Consider the following 21,626-nt stretch of genomic DNA (forward strand, 5'->3'; position numbering starts at 1 on the left):
AGTTGAGAAACCGTGTCAACCAGGCCGGCGGCTTCATTGGGAAGCCGACAACTTCCTTTGCCTTTTTCTTAATCAACAAGTTCTTTCAATTTTTATCGATTTTGGAACATTCTGGTACTTTTAACATCAAAGCCGGCGACTTCATCATCACCATGCCGGCGGCTTCATTTTGCCAATTTGCAATTTTCTTCATTTTTGATCCCGTTTAATACATAACTTGGACATAATCATTAGAAATATCTTTTTCCCATTTTTACCCATTTTAGTGTGTTTTAGCATCAAAATGACTCAAAAATACTAAGAGAACTCCTCAAAATGTTATCAAAAAACTGTATAATTTAGGAGTTATCAAATTTTCCACACTTAAACCTTTACTTGTCCTCAAGTAAACCTCATAAATTATATCATGGGTATTAAAGTAAAATTGCAAAGTCAAAATTATGTCTTAATAAGAAGTTAGTATTTATTATTCATAAGAACTAGTCTGAACCAGACCAAGGATTACAAGTAGTCCTAAAGGTTATTAAGTCAAATTTATACAGTTTGGTCATCATTGAACTCTTTTGTTTTCTAACTTTTATAAGTGTATGGTTCTCATTAGAACTCTTTTCTTTTGTTGGCCTTCATTGGGCCCTTTTTCCTTTTCATTTCTTTTGCTTTCATGCTTAGCTTGCAAATTTCTAAATTGGCCCTTATTTTAGACTCTTTTGCTGCCTCAGTGGTCCATGCTTCTTATGCCATATGGTAGTGGCTATAAGCTTGCACTCGTTTCACAATTTTTGGCTTTTAACTTCTTATCTTAAACAAGTAATCCGATCTCGAAATTGAGAGTAGTTCTATCATTAGCATTAAGATTAAGTTAGTAAAAAGACATAAGTTTGACTAAGAATTTATACTTTCGAAAAATCGAAAATTTTTAAAATTATACCCATTTTTCAACCTTTTCGGGAAAATTTGATAGTATCTTTTATACTTTTTCAAGTGATTAATCACTTCCCTCCCCACACTTAGATTATGCAATGTCCTCATTACATTTATAAATAAAAGAAATGAACTAAATAAATAAAGGACATAATTAAAAACAAGGGAAAGAGTGATGTTACTCGATTTGTAGGATCATAGAATGATTTGCGAGCACTTTTGTGGCCTTCTTTTGAATTCAATAAGTAACTTGACAAAATATTAAATAACACAAACATAATACGAACATGATATTTTATTAATAACTCTTCATCACTTAATCATTTAAACATTTAGGAGCTATATTGCTCTTACATTCATAATAAAGCAATAAAACAATAAAACACTTAGACATAATATAGTCCTAATAAACATAGATAAAAGAATAGGTAGTTTTGATTATAGAGTCGTTTGCGCGTCTCTTTTCTTCTTACGGAATTACTCTTTAGGCTTATTCTCTTCACACTTACTTTTTCATACTCATTTAACTTCCTTTTCATACCTGATTTTGCAGTTATAGGCAGGGCTTCACTATGGTTTCCTTGATGAATAATAATAGTATTACTGACATAATTGATGATGGCTTCGGATATGGACAGAAATGGTGTTCCTAAAAGAATAGGTATGATTTTATTTTCCACCATGTCCATAACAAATAAATGAATAAGAAATTTAGTTGACCCTATTTTAACCTTAACATTTTTCACAATACCCCTCGGATGACTTGAACTTGGTTACCATAATAGACAATCCCATCAATAGGTTCTAGCGCGTTTAGCTTCAATCGCTCAAACATACTAAAAGGCATAACATTCACACTAGACCCACTATTAGCTAACGCACGAACAGATGTGGAACCATTAATTTTACAAGGGATATGAAATTCTCCTGAATCAGCACGAATTATCGGGAAGTCAGAAATCAAAATTTCTATTGACTTTAATGGCGCTTCACTAACAAATTTCTTTTCCTTAACTAATTTATCATCTTGAATTTCATCACGTGGCAGAATATATACCCAACGCTTATTTCCTTTCAACGATTCAGCAAACTTTGTGACTTCTTCTGTTTCATTATCTATCTTGCGAGTTGTTTCTTCAACTACTTTGTCCACATATTCATCTAAATCAGTGTCCTCTTCCTTAATGGATTTGGACTTAGTAGCAACATCTTCTTCATCTGAATCAGGATATCCACCATTCATTTCTTCTATCTCTTTAGACAATTCTTCCTCAGTCAATTCATATTCCCACATTATATCAGCTCCTCTAGAAGCTACATATTCACGAATTGCTTTTCTTCCAAGATGTTCTCTTTCAGATATTCCCTTAACAGTTTCCCAAAACCTATTATATTCGGGATCATTCTCTCTAGGTCCCTTATCAAAATTGTATTCAGATATATTAGAACCTTCACTATCATCACTGTCATCTAGATTAATAAACGTAACCGCATTTACCTTTTCAAAACGAGCTTCCTTAGAAACTTCAGATTCAACAGGAACTTTACCCTCGACAAGTTTGAATAACTTAGTAACATTGCGCTCTAAGTTTTGAATTGACGCTTGATGTGTATTTTGTACTTGGGAAAGTTGAGTCTTTATGTTATCATTAGATTCATTTTGATTTTTGATGAAAGTGAGGATGCTTTCTTCAAGATTAGACTTCTTATCATTAGAAGAATTTGGAATGAAGGGTGCTCTAACAGGAAAGAAACCAGGTAGGTTTTTATTATTAGCATGATAAGGTGTATTATAATTATTATGGTAGTTCGGGTTTCCTTGAAATTGATTTACATACAAAACATTCTCAACTTGCTCCATAGTAAGACTAGCAACACAATCTTTAGTAGCATGAGGACCTTGGTACTTTTCACAACCTACCTTAATCATATGCATCTCCTTAGTAAGCTTTTCAATTTGCCTTCCTAAATTACCCAATTGCACATTCATAGCCTTAACCATATCTTCAGAATCAAAACTAACAGATTTTACCGAACGAGAAATATCTAAGTTTTGGTGCCATTCATGGGAATGAGCAGCCAACTTATTAATCAGAGTTTCAGCTTCTTCGGCAATTTTGCTCATAATGTTTCTTCCAGCAGATGTATCAATCCCTCTTCTTGTAGCAATATCACAACCCTTATAGAAAGTAGTTACCTTTTTAAACTTATCCAAACCATGTTGTGGACAACCTCTAAGCATTTGACCAAATCGAACCCAAGCAGAATAAAGAGACTCATTAGTTTTCTGACGGAAATTAGCAATTTCAGTTTGAAGGGTGACAGTTTTAGACGAAGGAAAGAATCGAGTGAGAAACTTCTCAACCATCGTATCCCAACTAGTAATATCTCATTCAGGTAACGAGTTCAACCATTCCCTAGCTTCATATTTCAGTGACCATGGGAAGAGATGAAGATAAATAATATTACTTTTCACATTATTATTGTTAAACAGATTACAAATTCTTTAAAATTCTGAATGTGGGCATTAGCATCTTCCTTCTCCGTACCCCTAAATTGATTATCTTTTAGCAAATGAAAAATAGGACCCTTAATATCAAAATTTTCTTTTATTTCGGGCTGAGTAATAGCATGACCTAATCCTTCACAACCAGCTTTCATTAACGCTTCCATTGAATCAGTCATTTTAATTTCTGAACCAAAAAGAGATCCCAAATTAGAATCGGGACTAGACGGAGGGCTAGATAATGAATCATCACTAGAAGTAGTTCCTTCTTGGAAATCTAATTTCTTAACAATTTTTGAATCCTTAGAAAGTTTAAATAATATATCAGGATTTGACAACGTTCTTTGTAAGACCAGCTTCTTGGATCGAGTAATTATGTGATCTAAAATCATGAAAAGAAATGTTTTAGGAGAAATTTTTTTTAAGCCTTAAAGGATTTATGTATTTAAATTTTTTGTTTATAAAATATCTTAGGATATAAGTAAATTTTAAATTAATAAATATATTAAATATTAAGGATGTAATTAATAATATAAATATTAAATAACAACTTTTATCGCATAACAACGAATAATCAAACATATACGGCCTATTGAATCTTTCAATACTTAAGTGACACGTCAGCGTCTAGGTTTGGGCAGGAGCCTTTAAATTGGAACCCCAGCAACCCTCCCCAAAAGGAAGACAGTCATCCCCCGTTTTCAAGAAATATCAATAACCAAAGTATATCCAATTTCCGTATTTGCCGCGATACACTTTCTCAAAAGGAAGGTGCTCCACTTCCCCGGCAGCGGCGCCAAAAAATTGATGTGTTGAAAGTGTGTGCAGTAGTGCTTAGCTTATTCCTCAACTTTTAAATTTATAAAACCTTTTATTATTACACTTTAACACCCTAACGAGCAACAAAACCCGATCAAAGGTAGTATTTTAGGTTATCGTTCCAAGAGAAGTGTCTGTATCGATAAGAGTTGTTTTATTATTTAATTCTTATTAAAGAATTAAAGATATATTTTTATGTCTTTTATGGGATAGATTTATCTCTTAGGAAAGAGTTTTCTTTTAAAGATAAACAAAACAAAATAAGGAATTGAAGATTCAAAATAAAATACAAATAAAGATACAAGTAAAGATACAAGTGATTACATGGACAATCAATTCATACGAGATTCATATTAGATAAGTTTCATGACTTATATTAACACAAAGTAGAATAACAATCATAGACCAATTATTATCCCTTAATAGGTTAAACTAAGTGTTGCATATTAATCAATAGGCAGGACTTAAAGCATATGCTAGATATGTGATGTGCATAACTAACATCTTAATTCTTCATGTTCAATTCAATTATATGATACATACCAATCTTGTGATGAGGATCAATATGAAAATAGACTGACAAATTATATAAGCTATTAAACACCAAGTAGATCAACTCAAGTTACTAGCTGAAAGTCAATTACTACTAAGTTTTCATGCAATCATTAATTAAACAAATCCAAACAAAGGATCTTCGATTAAGCCTAACAATATCAACTTCTATTATATAAGCGTAATTCAAATCAAATAAGTTTATCACTATTAAACTCTTTAACTTAGTTGCATGCAATTCAATTTAACAAGTTTGATGGACTAGATCTAAACAAGTAGCATGAATCGAATAATAGATTTATCGGATCAAGGACTAATTAACCCTAAATCATGTTATTTAATCATTAAGCATGGCAAACAAGTGTAATCAAGCAAAACAGATTCGAAACAATTCAAATATCATTACAGAAACTCAACCATACAGATCTAGAAAAGAACCAGAAACTGCACAGAATGAAGCATGAAGCCGGCGGCTTCCTTCATTCCAAGCCGACGGCTTGGGAGTGAAGCCGGCGGCTTCATCTGAATCTCAGATGAAGTTTAACTTTCGTCCACTTAATTACTATGAACCTTTATCTCATAGTAAAAGACGAACAGAAACGAATACAGAAAATAAAATAGACAAAACAATAAATTAAGGATAGAATCATACCTTGAAAAGAAGGTAGATGTAAAAAGAGTGGAATTAAATCTTGAATCTTTATTACAAAAAGTAAATCTAACCTAAGGGTTTAGAGAAAACCCCTAGAAAACGACCTAACAAAATCTGGAAAAACTATCTTCTTCTGAACTTATGAAAAACTGAGACCAGAGGCCTTAATCTATAGAATCCTGGGGCGATGGCCAAGCCGACGGATTCAGTGGGAAGCCGGCGGCTTGCCTTGAGTCGGTGACTCCTCGTGCAAGTTAAACTTAATCAGCAAGTCAAATCTTGTAACCGTCATACTGAAGCCGGCGGCTTCATGCCATGCCGGCGGCTTTACTTGATTCGCCGGATCTTTCTAATTTTATCTTGATTTTGTTTCCATTTTTACTTGAACTTGGTCGATAAGTTGAGAAACTGTGTCAACCATGTCGGCGGCTTCATTGGGAAGCCGGTGGCTTCCTTTGCCTTTTTCTTAATCAACAAGTTCTTTCAATTTTGATCGATTCTGGAACATTCTGGTACTTTTAACATCAAAGCCGGCGGCTTCATCATCACCATGCCGGTGGCTTCATTTTGTCAATTTGCAATTTTCTTCATTTTTGATCCTTTTTAATACATAACTTGGACATAATCAATTGAAATATCTTTTTCCCATTTTTACCCATTTTAGTGTGTTTTAGTATCAAAATGACTCAAAAATACTAAGATAACTCCTCAAAATATTATCAAAAAACTGTATAATTTAGGAGTTATTAGATATCATGTCATTTGCTTGAGTATAACTTGTGATGTGCTTGATTTAGTGAAAATGTAGATTTTTCCAGCACTTCATGAAAACAGACTTGTATGCTAAAATGTGTTGATTTCTGTGATGAGAGCTTTGCATATCTGAAATGTACACAAAAATTAATCCACTTTTAATGTAGATATAATGGTCTAATTGTATCTAGATCTTCAGATAATTGCATGCGAAAGTGACTAGCTAAACTAGGATCGAATCTGCAACTTGCTCTCTGTTTTGTACTCTGTGGTTTGTGTTTAATGAATTAGCATGAATACTTCTGTAATATGAATCTTGACATGATATGTGATATATGTTTAGTTAATTGCAATCTCTAAAACCTTATGCATTGGGCACACTAGAGCCATAGTTTGTGTAATTTCTGAATTGAGCTGAAAACTGAACATCCAACTTGCATGAATAAACTGTACCAATTGGCTACACAAAATTTGCTCATCTTTTTATATGGGTTAGTTTGACTTGTCCTTGAACCATGGCCACTGACCAAGCTTAATTTTCATGTTCCTAGCTCCGGTTATAGCCAATACGAGATCAGTGCGCGGTCAAAAACTGATTTGGCAAACCATAAATGTACCCCTTCTGATTCCTGACTTATTGACATCGTATGAGACCCTGGCCAGACTTTTTAGAATAGATTTTGAGTATACTTGTGATTTGGAGTTTGCCACATTTACATGAATTTTGTGCTATGAGATATTATGCGACGTTTTCTTTATGCACATGAAAGTTATGCATGACAATAAACTGTGATCGTGAAATTGACCATTTATGAACCGAATCGAGTTGTTTGACTTAGGTTTGACATGTTGACCAATATTTGACATGAACCTACTGATGTTGGCTTTAGTTGACTACTTTGACCAAGTTTGACTTTTGGTTTGACTTTGGTTGACTTTGTTTGACTTGCATGGACTAGTTGACTACATGTTGACTTTTACTTTGAAACGCGTCGAGTCAAGCAATAAGACAATTTATCCTATGAAACCACATTTGTATAAGGCTTGTATGTTGACCAGCCTAAAAACGTATACTTAGGTTGCATTACTCGGCACTAAACCGTACAAGTTATTTGTTCACTTTTCAATCCGAGCTTTAATCAAAGGTGAGTCTATAGTCCCGCTTTTTACATGTTTTCAGGGATGAGAATACACGCTGTTGTACTAACATTTTCAAATGCTTTTATATTGACATGAGTACTATATATACATATTGAGTTTGATCACAAAGCCCCTAGCTTGAATACTTTAAATACCATCGGGTAAGCACAATTTAGATGGACGGATCCGTTAGGTTGACAACCTCACCCTACATTATTAACTGTGGTGCATTTACTTTAAACATTAGATACACTCGATCAAGTGTATAACATTTTTATGGGGTAAAGGGAGTGTAGTGGATTCTATACTCTGGTCATTGCTAGTATTCAGGTGCTCATAGATTATGTATACGTTTCGCAACTTGGAGTTGTACTTTTGAAATCTCGTGGTCAATGAACTTGAACTATTTTCTGAATAATATTTTTCAGATACTATACAACGTTGTTTGAAACAGTGATTTACGAACAAATGAGGTGAAACTTGACATGGTATTGTCAACAAATTTGAAACTCGACATGATAGTGTCAACAAACTTTTGAAACGGGACACGGAGTTTTCTACAAACTTTTAACATTGAACCTTGGTGGTCTTCCACTAATAAACGTTTTCAGAATTTTATTTCTTAAACATACTATATTGTTTACTTAAAACCTGGAGATTCACTCAACATTATTGTTGATCTGTTTTGCGTGTTTTATTCTCAGGTATTAATTGCTTCCGCTTTAAAATATTGCTATTACGTAGAAGTCAAGCCAAGCATTGGGACCAGAGTTAACATTCCATTAAAGGGATTTTTGGCGGGGTGTTATAGGATTGGTCTTAGGGATTGGTATTGAGTCGTGGTATTGGTTTGTGTTAGAACCCCGAGAATTGCATAGATTGTGTGCTAATCCTTGTAATAGTGGGATATAGACGAGGGCTATATATATCCCACAAGGCAACCTTAGAAGTGAGAACTTCACACAATAGCCAAAGATTTGTAAAGTTGTTCAAGGAAGTTGTGGAATAGAATTCTAGTTCTCTCTCTACAATCTTCCTACTTTCACACACATTCATACGATATTCATCCTAACACACCCCAACATTTGGTATCAGAGCAAAAGCTTTTAAGCATCGATCCGAATATCGTGTGAATCTTCATACTCATATTCGAATCTTCATCAAATCTTCATACACATCTTCGAATATTCATACCGAATCTTCGAATCTTCGAACAAAAATTTTTTACCGAATTCAAATTTTTATCCAAAATAAAAATTACTGAATCTTATTTTTATTTTTGTTAGTTACAGTACTTTTACAAATTTAACAAATACCGAATCTCTTGTTTCATACCTACTGTACACGTGACCAGATCTATATCCTCTCTCCTATCATCTACACACGTGATCAAACATCATCTATCATCTCTCTCCTAAAAAATTAGGAATACCGAAATCTAAAAAACCTAACCGCTACAGTAACAGAATCAGACATCTGTCAGCTACAATATTAGATACAGTACATCGATTAGATCATCATCTCTCTCCAAACACACGTGATCAAGTCTCTTCTCTCTCCTAAAAATGCTGTACATCGATAATCTTCATCTTCATAATCGAATTTCATCTTCATGTATCACGACAACAGATTCAGATAATCTAAACATTAGATCTTCATCGAGCTTCAAATTTATCTTCAACATCATCAATTTAGAAGCAGATTCGGTATCTTATCATCAAGCTTAAATTTCAACTTCTTTTGAGATGATTATTACAAGGAATTAAAGCTAGATCCATGATCGGCAACCTTAATCTAAAACTCGACAGCTTTTGGATTTAGTTTATCCTTCAAATTCATCAATAATTCATAACAGTTTGACTTTTGTGAAAAGTCAAAAATCTTACAATTGATGAGCTCGAGTTGATTTCAGATTGTAATGATGCTTTTCGAGTGTTATTGGAAGGATTTGAGACGTATTTGGTGAAGGAATCACGGCCTGAAAATGATTAATTCGACAATTCATCTTTCAAAGTGTTCTTCATAAAACTGCTACTGTTCATCGCTCTAATCTGATTTTTGTTGATGTTTTGGACCTAAATTTACATCAGTCGTGTTAGTCGTTGCTTGAGGATCAATTTGATATTAAGGTTGTGTTCTAATTTTCCAGATTGAAGATTTTGTGAAATTCATGGTACGATGAAGATGAACAACTTGATGAATTAGATTCGGTACAGCAGTTACTATTTGGTAGATTAATTATCATTCGGTATAAGACTCGGTATTCAATTCAGTATCCAGGCTTGGTATAAGCTTCTGTATCACACTTGATATTGATTCGGTATTGCATCTGAATCTGCTTCAATATAAGCTTCGGTATACTAGCTTCGGTATAAGCTTCGGTATTGGCAGTTATTGATTCGGTATAGTTCTTTGAAGAGCTAATTTGATATTGGGCTTGGACTATCGAATCTCTTTGTTAGATAAAAAGGCTACTGAATCTCATTTAGTTGTTATTGGGCTACTGAATCCACTACGCCCAACAAGCCTATTTCAGTCCATTTACCGAATCTGAGTGTAAAGTTGTCACATTTAGTCCCTGATAGTTTCAGACTTTTCCAAGACTAGTCCCATACCAAATCTGAGGACTTATTTGACAATTTCAGCCCCTGTCAGGTTTCAGAATTTACAAGTGTGGTCCCTTACTGAATCTGAACTAACGAGGACTTAACGAAAGTTAACGAAATGTTCAAAAACAAAATTTGATTCACCGGAATCATATTTTGAGGGGGAGAAAAGGCGATAATACTTGATATTATTCAACGTTTCGTCATAATGATGCGTGTTACACAAGATTTTCGTCCGAAACCGGATTTCATTGTGAGATTCAATCATCGAGATAAGAGATGTTCTTGTTGTTACAACACTCCCGAAAAATGTGCTTTTATCAGATTTGTTGAAGATACAAAAGCTACACAACTTGAGTCAATTTCTTTGTTAATGACTCCACTAGAACCATCATCTGTTGAAGAGACTGCACATTATGAATATGGTTGTTCATGTCACAACAGAAGTCAACCTTCCAATTGTATCTTTATACAATACAAACTTCATCAACAACTTGAAACAGAACTTCAACAGATGAAAGAACAAGAAGTTCAAACGACATCTTCAGAGATTTCCAAGTTGCAAGCTCAAATCAAAGAACTGGAATCTCTTGTTGCATACAGTAAATCAGAATCTGAAAAGCTTCAAAAGAAAGTGATTACTCTTCAAAGTTCACAGGTTGTTGAAAAACTGATACTTTCCAAGGAACGTGAGCTTGATTCAAAGGTCATCACTCAACTTCGCAAGCAAAATCAAACATTAATGTGTGACTTTGAGAAACGCATGTCTGAGTTACAAAATGAGTTAGATGTTAAATCAACACCAATTCCAAAACCCAAAACGGTGTCATTAGGAGTTAATACTGATCCGTTATCAGTAGTGGATAAATCAACGTCTACGATTCTAGATTCTTCTCAAATGGTTGAGAAGAATGTCATCAAGACGAAATCCACTCCTCCTACAGTTCCTAAACCAAAGACAACATTTTCCTCGAGCAAAAAGATTTATTCTGGTTATGAAACCAACGTGAATCGTCCATTTATGAAAACCACATATGGGGAGAATGGAGAAATTACGGGTTATCGCGATCAATATGGTTGGTTTCCACACAAAACCAAGAAGTCATCCATAGGTCCGAGAAAAACCCCGCGTACCAAAGTTGGCCTAGTTTCTAAAACTTCAAAGATTCAGTTTCTGAAAAAAGTGTCAATCAAAGCTGGCACCACACCCGTTTCCGCATCAACAAAAACCAAATACTCTTTTCAAGAGTTGCTCAAGTTTAAGCCAAGATCTGTGAATATGGATAAAACTTCATTCCCTTCAATTCCACCGGAACTATTCTCGAAAGCTAAACCAAATGTCCAGACAAAGTGGAGTGAAGAATCCATAGATGCAATTGATGATACCTACAAATGGTGTTTCAACCGAAGATGATTTAACTTTACTACGGTTTCCATATACTTCAGTATGGGACCCGGTCTTCAAATAGATGTTAAACATCATACCTTAACTGACGTAACTTGTCAAGGGGGAGAAAGTGTTCTTACTTCCAGGGGAGTACCGGTTATTCTTTCCAGGGGGAGTGAACACATGCTTACCATGATTCCTGACTCTGATACCTTGATTAAGTTTCCGCATTAGTCAAGGGGGAGCTATGCATGAAGATTCAACGCCTATTATCTTTGCGTAGGCTCTGATACCATTTCCCTCTCAGATCAAAATATGCTTAAGGGTTAATCACATTTTGAGAGGGAGATATAAGGGAAAGTACGAGGTCTTCAGCAATTTTCAAATTCAAAGAAGATTCTCAAGAAGTCCGTTGAAGCTCCAAGAATTCAAGAAATTCAAGATCGTCAACAACGGCTACATACATGAATCGAAGACTAGACTTGTAGTTTTAGATCTTTTGTATGTAATTTGTAAGGTTGCTAAATTTTCGCACACAATCAATGCAAAGGGGGAGATTGTTAGAACCCCGAGAATTGCATAGATTGTGTGCTAAGCCTTGTAATAGTGGGATATAGACGAGGGCTATATATATCCCACAAGGCAACCTTAGAAGTAAGCGCTTCACACAATAGCCAAAGATTTGTAAAGGTGTTCAAGGAAGTTGTGGAATAGAATTCTAGTTTTCTCTCTACAATCTTCCTACTTTCACACACATTCATACGATATTCATCCTAACACACCCCAACATTATATCAATGAATGTGAAGAATAGCCATTAAGATTGAGAGAGAAAGTCAATCAGTCAAGATTGACTTTCCACGGCTCTCTTGAATATCTCTACATAACAGTGGCTAAGCTTAGCTAATCTAGGGAGCCTTGGATCCTTTATATAGCCTCGTATAAAGGATCCTCCATAAGGCTAGGGAAGCTCGTATTACTCCTTTCTCGGGGTTCTAACAGTTTGGGATTGGTAAAAATAATTTTTATAGATGTTTTTAAGTCTTTATTCATGACTGGTCATTTTGAACAATCAATACAGGATTGATATGAGCATTCCAAAACTGTTGACCTTGAATTCATAAATTTATCTGAAAGTCAAAAACCTAGTTCTTTTGATATTAGTAATAATATTTCTTGTATTTACGATAGAATAACTCTTTTTGCAAAAGTCTCTATTAAAAGTTTTCATCAAATTAGTCAAAACCTTGAAAAATTAGAACAACGCCTTGATAAGTGTGAGGAAAATATACGAAAAACTCAGAGTGAAATCACAAAAAGCCTAAAACAAATTTCTTCAGAAATCCAAGAATCCAAACCCCTCACCAGAAAGCAAGTTCTAAACCTAGTCAACAAAATTACTCAACAACCAAAACTTGTAGAAAAACAAACCCTTAAACTCTCAGAAGATCTTAAAGACAAATTACAAAAGGTAGGACACCTTTTGCAAGAAGTTAAGGCCTTCATCTCTAGATGAGAATAGCCAAACCAAAGAGCTAGCTCAGAATATCAGGAAGCAGTAAAGGCAGCTGAAAAAATAGAGCCACTAGCACTTGGCTTTATTAGACCATCTGAGTACAAGACAGGGGCAATCTCTCTTAACACAGCGATTGTCAAACAAACAATACACTCATCTATCTCCTCACAAAGCAATCTCAGAAGATCGAAGAGCTTGAAGAATCAATTATAAAGTTAAGACAAAGTGTTGAAATCTTGAATAAACATGAAGGTGGACCAATAAATTTAGAAGATTTTATAGAAAGGCTTACAAGAAGGTTAGACAACTTGTCTATCAAAGGAAAAGCTCAAGAAGGAAAATGAGGACCGATTTACGTATTTAAAGATCCAAACAAGATCTTTAGAGAAGAATACGAAAAGGAAGTCCTTCAGAAAGAGTAAAAATGAGTTCTGGGTCAAGGCCTAGTGTATTAAGCAGATCTGCATCTGCTCAAATACAAACAGATATTCCTACCCAAGAAGATCAGATTAGAAACTATAGAACAAGTGCAAGTAGAATGCATAACTTTAATCGATCAATAAACAGAAGACTGAGAAGAGGTTATAGAAGAAGTTTGGAGTCTGAACTAAATCTAGATCAGCAACTAGAAATATCTAGACAAAGAAGAGCGCAATCAGTACCAGCTGAGGTACTTTATGGCAGTAATAATCAAACTGTCAGGCATAGAGTCTACCAACACTACTCAGAGCAAAGAATACTCTGTGTAGGAGAATCACAAACTGATCTAAGACTCTGTAATCAGCAAAGTTACTAAAGATTGCGAGCAACTGATATGCAACATATCCATTTAGGAATGTTCATGATATGACTTCATGCACCCCATAGAAGAGGAGCTGGCACAACTGCTCTAGTTGTCCTTAGAGACACCAGATGGGGAGATGATCGACAGATCATTGGAACTATGGAAGTTGATTTATCAGCAGGAACCCAACTCGTTTATATGGTTACAGACATGGTACTAAGCATAGATGACTTCCATGATCACATCCAATTTTCTATTCAAACATATGGATATGAAGAATGGCAAGGATGAGAAAGTAATCTTCTCATCACGGTTGGTCTTGTAGGAAGAATTTCAAACACTAGTTACACTGGTTTCCAATACAGTGTAGAAAACGTGGTAGATCATTTGGCCACAAATGGAATAACAACAATTCCTGGTGAAAGGCGAAGTATAGAAGATCTGGAAGGAAGAAGCTGGAATTTAAAACCAGCTTCCCTTACCACCATTCGAGTTCCTGCAAGGGTAGAAGTAAATCAAAGACTGGATAAATCAACCAGTCTAAGGTTTAGGTCTTACAAGAATAACCCACAACCACCAAGATTCTCTGTTGATAGTCATGCTCGAGAAACCTATGAAAATATAAGTGAAGATGAAGAACAATTCATAGGTATGATGACACAATAAGAAGAAACCCACTAATAAGAAGAGACGCACATTCTATGTGATGTATGTTTTTGTAAAGAATGTATTGCTGAAGCACAAAAGGTAGCTGAAGAACCCCTAAACAAAACAAAGAAGGGCAATAAACCCAAGAAAAAGCAAAGAGGAAAATCAAAAAATTGGTCAACACTTGGAGAATACTCAGGAAAATGGGACTATTATGTCCGATACGATACTCCTACAGAAACAACTCCAATAGACAAGATTATTGCCACAAGATGGGATGATTATGAGGACAATTCACAAGAAGGAAAAATTTTCATAAAAGAAGAGGATTTAGAACAACCGGAAGAGGAAGACATACATGAGAAATTGGAAATGCTTCAAATCGTAGCATTTCCTCAAAAGCAGGGGGAGGAAGAAGAACAAATATTTCACACTACAATTGAAACTGAAACTTCTGATGACATGGACTATCCAAAGGTCCAAGAACTGAAGGAATTCATTCAAAAGGTAGGAAAAGATAATTTTGCCTTCCCTTCAACTTCTAAATCAAGCGTTTACAATCCTCCTCAAGATACAACCATGGGGCCACCAGTCTACCCTCCAGCAAGAGGAGTTAGTCAAAATATATATAACTCGGATAGTCAATTTCCTTACAAAAAAGGAAATTTCAGAGGAAATTATGGGAGGTATTATAACTCACAATGGACACTGCCACCAACTTTAGTTGATACAGGAGCCATGTTGGTATTACCATCAGATCCCTGGAATAAACACACTCCTGAAACGAATAGGAAATGCTAAGGTATTCTCTAAGTTTGATCTTAAATCAGGATTTCACCAAGTTGCTATGGAAGAAGAATCAATCCCTTGGACAGCATTTCTTGTCCAAGGAGGACTTTATGAATGGCTTGTAATGCCTTTCGGAAGCAATTTCAAAGAAAGATGGATAAATGCTTCAAAGGAACTGAAGAATTTATTGCCGTCTATATCGATGACATTCGGGTGTTCTCAAATAATGAGTCAGAACATGTAAAGCACTTGAAGATTATGCTCAATATCTGTAAAGAGAAAGGTTTAATACTCTCCCCAACAAAAATGAAGATTGCAGTACCTGAAGTTAAAATTTTGGGAGCCATAATCGGTGAGAGTAAGATTAAACTACAGCCACATATCATTAAAAAGATATGTAATTTCGAAGAAGAGAAATTGAAAACAAAGGCAGGTTTAAGGTCATTCCTAGGAATCCTAAACTATGCTAGGAATTATATTCCTAAATTAAGCCTTCTTCTTGGACCATTGTATGAAAAGACGAATCCTCATGGAGATAAAAGAATGAAGCAGTCTGACTATGAAATAGTGAGGAAAATAAAAGAAAAGGTAAAATCATTACCGAACCTCCAAATACCACCAGAAGAAGCGTACATAGTTATTAAAACTGATGGATGTATGGAAGGATAGGGAGGAGTTTGCAAATGGAAAGCAAGAAAAGAAGATTCAAAAGGATCAGAAAAAATCTGTGCATATGCAAGTGGGAAATTCAAAGTGATGCGGTCAACAATTGATGCTGAAATTAATGCATGCATCAAATCTTTGGAAAAATTAAAGGTTTACTATCTTGATAAAAAGGAAATAACCCTGAGAACATACTGTCAAGCAATAATTAGTTTTTATAACAAAACTAATAGTAACAAAGCATCTAGGGTTAGATGGTTAAAATTTGCAGATATCATTACAGGAATAGGAGTCAAAATCAATATTGAACATATTGATGGTAAACAAAATGTTCTTGCAGATTCCTTATCAAGACTTGTGAATCTTTGTTTCACATAATGTACAGGTCAAACAAAAGATGTTCTGATTTTGAGTCTTTCATTTTTTGATGAAGGTTTCTTAATATTGTAGTATTCTTTATTTTAGGGGGAAAAAATATTTGGGAAAGGTATTATAAGATAATGTAATGTTACTCATCAAATGATGTAACACTATTCAATGTATGTATCTGGCCGACAAAGAGTGAATCCTTACGGAAGACACTCACCACACACATCCCACAAATGTAGCCGACAAAGAGTGAAACCTTTAGGATGACACTCACTACATTACCACAAGTGGCTGACAAAGAGTGAATTCTTACGAATATCACCGACCACATGTCAGAATCGTAAACGTGGCCAACAAAAAGTGAACCTTACGGATAACACTTACCACTTTGCACCAAGTGGCCAACAAAGAGTGAATCCTCACGCCCGGATGTCACACGCCACATCACCCGCAAGGAAACAACTTATATACATACACATATAAATACTCCACATACCTTGATTCTCGGATGAATGAAGTCTCAAGCTTGCACTTTCGCTAATCAACAATGGAACACCTAAAATACATCATATAACAAGCTATAATTCATCAATAGCTTTTACAACCCAAAACACCCAAGTGCAATCTCAACTTAAATTGCACTTGAATACCCAAACTAGGTCAAACTAAGACCTTAACACAACAAATCACTAATGGCTAGTGATTATGACTCAAGTTCACCAAATTATGACTCAATACTTGAAATACTCCTTGACCCATTTTAACACCAAACCCGTTTTGACCCAAATTGAGGGTTTACACCCAAAATCAAGTACGCATAAGTAACAATATCACTAATTTATAATTGTTCCAGTGATAATCAAGCTCATGCAAGACCTAAATCTTACAAATTTGTCAGTCAAAATCTTATGTTACCAAATAAGGTTTACACACCCAATTTACACCCCAAGAAACCTAATTTCAAGAAAATGGGTCTTATATTCAGCATCAATCCAAACCCTAACCCATACACGAAATTAAAATGCATAAATTCGGATTTAGGTTATACCTCAAGTGTAGCACAACTCTAGATAGCAGCTACACAAGATTTAGTTTTCAATTTGGGTTGAAACAAGCTTTTCTTCTTCAATTAAGCTCTCTCACTCTAAAGTTTTCTCTCACAAAGTGTGTGTGTTTATTTTGAGATAGGAATGAGGATAAATCAGTTAGAGACTGATTTAGGAGCCTCAAAACTGACCCATGCAAATTTGCAATCAAGTCCCTAATTTATTTTATTTACAAAAAGGTACCACCAAACCTTAGGCACAGATGCGGCGCACCTATTAGCAGCAGCAAAAGTACTTAGAGAATTTGAAGATTTAATAAATTTTGATTTTGATCTTTTGTTCAGTACATCCCTCTTTTTCTCAAGTTCTTTGGGAGACATGTAGAAATCACTATTAGGATCAGCAAACTCATAAATTGAGATGTTGGTTTCCTTAGAATCAGTTTCATTCTTCATTATCTTCTTCATGGATAATGATGGGGTGACAATAGATATCAAAAATTTGTTTGTTAAGACCTTTTACCATTAACTACCTTGACAAATGTTTCTGGCAACATAGTTTCAGGATTTGTCGAGGACTGGGTCCATGATTGCTACATCTACCAAGGCAGCAGCAACTGCATAGTCGCTAGCAAAGAATGCCTGTACTTGGGCCGGTACTTGCTCATTTACACATTTAGCAGTACACTGAGCAGAAGTACACCAAGAGGCGACCACTTTCTTTAAGTTAGTCAGTTAGTTATTTACATTTGCTGCTTCTGCATGAAGACTTTGAAAAGCGAAGTTTTGATTTTTGAGATTTAAAATTTCTTGTTTTAAAACCTCTATTTCAGTAGATTTTTCTTTAAGTTGTTCTTTTAGAATTTTAATCTCATAATTAACTCTTACGTTTACTGCCTCTGCATAGATCGATCTAGAGGTAATCAAACATTTCTGCTTTCTCATCATCAGTATAGGTTCAAAAGTTTTCTACCTTATACATCATTTTAGATTTCCATTTGGAAGAATCCATTTTGAGATTTTCTTCCCTTATATAAGCGAGAAATGTGTTGCCATTTTCCTCGTCCTCATAATCAACTTTCTTGGCCATTAAACACATCCTTTGACTTGATGATTTACCAGTGCACTTCTCCATCCTCACTGTCTGAAGTTGAAGATGATGAATTGGTTTCATCACATTCATGATGTTCTGCCACAAGAACTTTCTATGGCTTCTTTTCTTTCTTCTCAGCTTTGGTATTTTCTTTCAGCTGGGCCTTCATAGCTTTGTACTCGTTTTTGTACTTGTTTTCCTTTGAAAAGGAGTTAGCTTGTGAAGATTATTTTCTGGCCATGCACTCAGATACAAAATGTCCAAACTTTCCACAGTTGTAACATTCTAACTTGGAGCCAGTAACAGACTTGCTAGAGGGCCCTTAAATGGCTTTTGCTAAATTTATATGGCTTGTTGGTTTTTCTTCTGTTGTATTTTTATGAAACGCCCAGCCATCAGTGCCATTCCTTCAGCAAATCCTTCAATATCACTATCACTGCTATCCTCACTTCCTTTTGCTGATTCTTCAGCAATCATCTTTTGAGCCAACAGAGCTTTTCGCTTTCTTTTTGGAAGAAACAACTAAGGCAGCTTCACTGCTTTTTGAAAGATTTAGTAGTACTGGGTCCAGACTTCAAATTTTCTTTGAGGTTTAATTCAAGTTTAGCTTATGCCTTCTCATGGTTCTAAAGAATTCCATAGAGAGAGGAGATATCGAAGTGTTTTAAGGTCTGGGTAGTCCTTAGCGGATCAGTGACAGAATTCCGCTTTCCAAGTAATTAGTCAATAAATTTGTTGACTTGTTCAAATGATGTGTAGTTAACTTTGACATTTTTCAATATCACTAATCAAAGAGTTGAATCTGATAAAGGTTTCTTTTAAAGTCTCACTTTTAAAAACAAAGAACATCTCATAATCACATTTTAAGGCAATTATCTTGTTCTGTCTGACTTCATCTTTCCCTTTATAGTTCAAGTCCAAATTCTACTATTGCTATAGAACTGGGTTTGTTCCTAATCATCTTAAAACATGTTTTGATAAGGAAATATCAATTACAGTCTTTGCTTTGAGGTCAAGACCAACACGCATTTTATCTTCTTCCGGCCATCTATATAGAGGAAGGGTTACATCTCTGCCTTCAGTATCAGGAGTATCTTCTGTTGCAACTATAGCAGGAAGTGTTTCAGTGGGGATATAGGGGCCTTTTTTCCAATACCAGGCACGAGCGTGTCAATTGATTCAAAATGAAACATCGTTCTATCTCTCCAAGTCTCATATTCATTCTCATCAAACTTTGGAGGTCTATTTGTAGAGCCGTTCTCAAGATAGGATGCATTTAGAAAATTGGCCATTGTTAGAGTTCAGATCCAAGATATGAAATTATCAAGACTGAATCTCTGATACAAGTTGTTGGTTTCAAAATAACAACGAAAGTATTGTAAGGAGGGGTGAATACAATTCTTTTGCTAATCAAAAGTTTTTAAACAGTTAAGCATATATTTAATAGCGGAAGAGATATTTGGTTGATACATATTAACACCTTGTTAGCTTAGAAAACTCGTAAGTATATAGAAGTTAAAGACTCTATCGATTTATAATCCTACACCACTAATAATAAAATGTTAGTGGAGTTGTTATACACAGTCTAGTAACCGTGTAATGGAGCTATTGTAGATGCTTGTACTTTGGCAGACAACACTATAAGAAATCACATGGCTATCTTTTGTTTATAAGCTATATCTGGAACTGCCTAAATTAGGAGGACATTCTATTTGAATACACAAATAAAATGTTGAGTTCCAAGGCATTGAGATTAGGTATAACCATGGGATATACCTCTACATTCCACATTGTCTTGTAATGTCACTTGTGAATCGTCAACTTATGTCCTTTTCTCTTCAACTTAGTCTTCTTTTCAACGTTTTTGAATAGCATAATTTGACTAAGTGTTTTGTGCGTCTTCTGCTGGTTCTTCTTCGGTATTCTGTTGGGTCAACATTCATCCATCATGCTGGTTATGAAGATCCATTATACTTAACTTATCTTGAGCTGATACTTAAGGCAACACACTTGAAACTCTAAGGACCACTTTACATCTTTGCAAGTTATACACAATTAACCTGTTGCTAGCTGTTAACAACTTAGTGCTGCGGGTGGTTTGGACACAATTAAATCTTCAATTCTTTAGGGGACTCAACATCTTTCAATTCAACACTCCGCTTCAGTGTATCGTGAATGATGCGAGATGAAGATATGAAATAGGGTGTTTAAATGTCGACACACCATCATTGGGATAACTGGTGTTTGATGGCTCAAGGAAGGGTGTTAGGGTTAATGATCATAGAATGTTTCCTTTAACCGTTAATGATGTAACGACCCTACTTTTTCCGTTATCTTTTGCTGTTAATTATTTAACGACCGTTAACTGTTATTCGTGCCACGTCATTTTTATGATCTATATTATTATTTTTATAATAATATATTAATTATTATGTGTTATATGAATATTTGTATTCATATTTTAAGTTATACGTTTCTACGTGTCGCGGATTTCTATCCGGCGAATCTTTTCGGTTTTCAAACCAACGGTCGAGCTTTCTGGATTTTTAAATCCTAATTATTTTAAATATGAAATTTTAAGATCATATAATTATATATAGTATTTATATTTATTTTTCGTAGCGTAGTTATTATCTTTCCGGATTTTTAATCGCGTAAGCGTGTTTTCTCGTTTCGGGCTTCGATCGGGCGTTCGGGCCACTAGTATTTAACCATTTATCAAATTGGGCCATTAAGGGGGCCCACCCCTTAGATTTTCGGCCAAACACTCCCAAGGGGAGGGAGTGTTGGCTCCTTTTGCTCTCATTTTGTAAATTTCATGTTTCATTTTCATTTAACCTAGTATTCCTTTTGCTCTCATCTTTCTCTCTTTCTCCCTTTGTGAGCCGTCGCCTATACCACCACTATCATCATCATTTTGCAACAAAAACTTGCTTGGATCAATCAATCATTAGCATAATCGGATTCTACACGATCTTCTCTACACGATTAATTATTAAACTTATGATATAAATAACGGATTTCATTAACATTTAATTACTTATGATAAAAAAAAGTAAAAGTAATTATTATTATTTACAACTTATGATATATATTTATTATATCATTTAATTAATACTTATGATTTAATTAACATTTTAATTAAACATATGATTAATAATACTTTTATTATTAATGGAAAATACTTATGATAAGTATTAAACTTATATTATGAGATTACTATAATAAGACTTATAATAAGGATTAATTAATTATTTAATTATTATAAGGCTTAGTTATTATTTAATTATAATTTAATTATTAAATACTTATGATTTAATAATTATAATTAGAAACTTATGATATGATTAATAATTCATTATTAATTAATAATACGTATGATA

The sequence above is a fragment of the Rutidosis leptorrhynchoides genome, chromosome 1, assembly GCF_046630445.1.
Source record: "Rutidosis leptorrhynchoides isolate AG116_Rl617_1_P2 chromosome 1, CSIRO_AGI_Rlap_v1, whole genome shotgun sequence".
In the NCBI taxonomy this organism is placed as follows: Eukaryota; Viridiplantae; Streptophyta; class Magnoliopsida; order Asterales; family Asteraceae; genus Rutidosis; species Rutidosis leptorrhynchoides.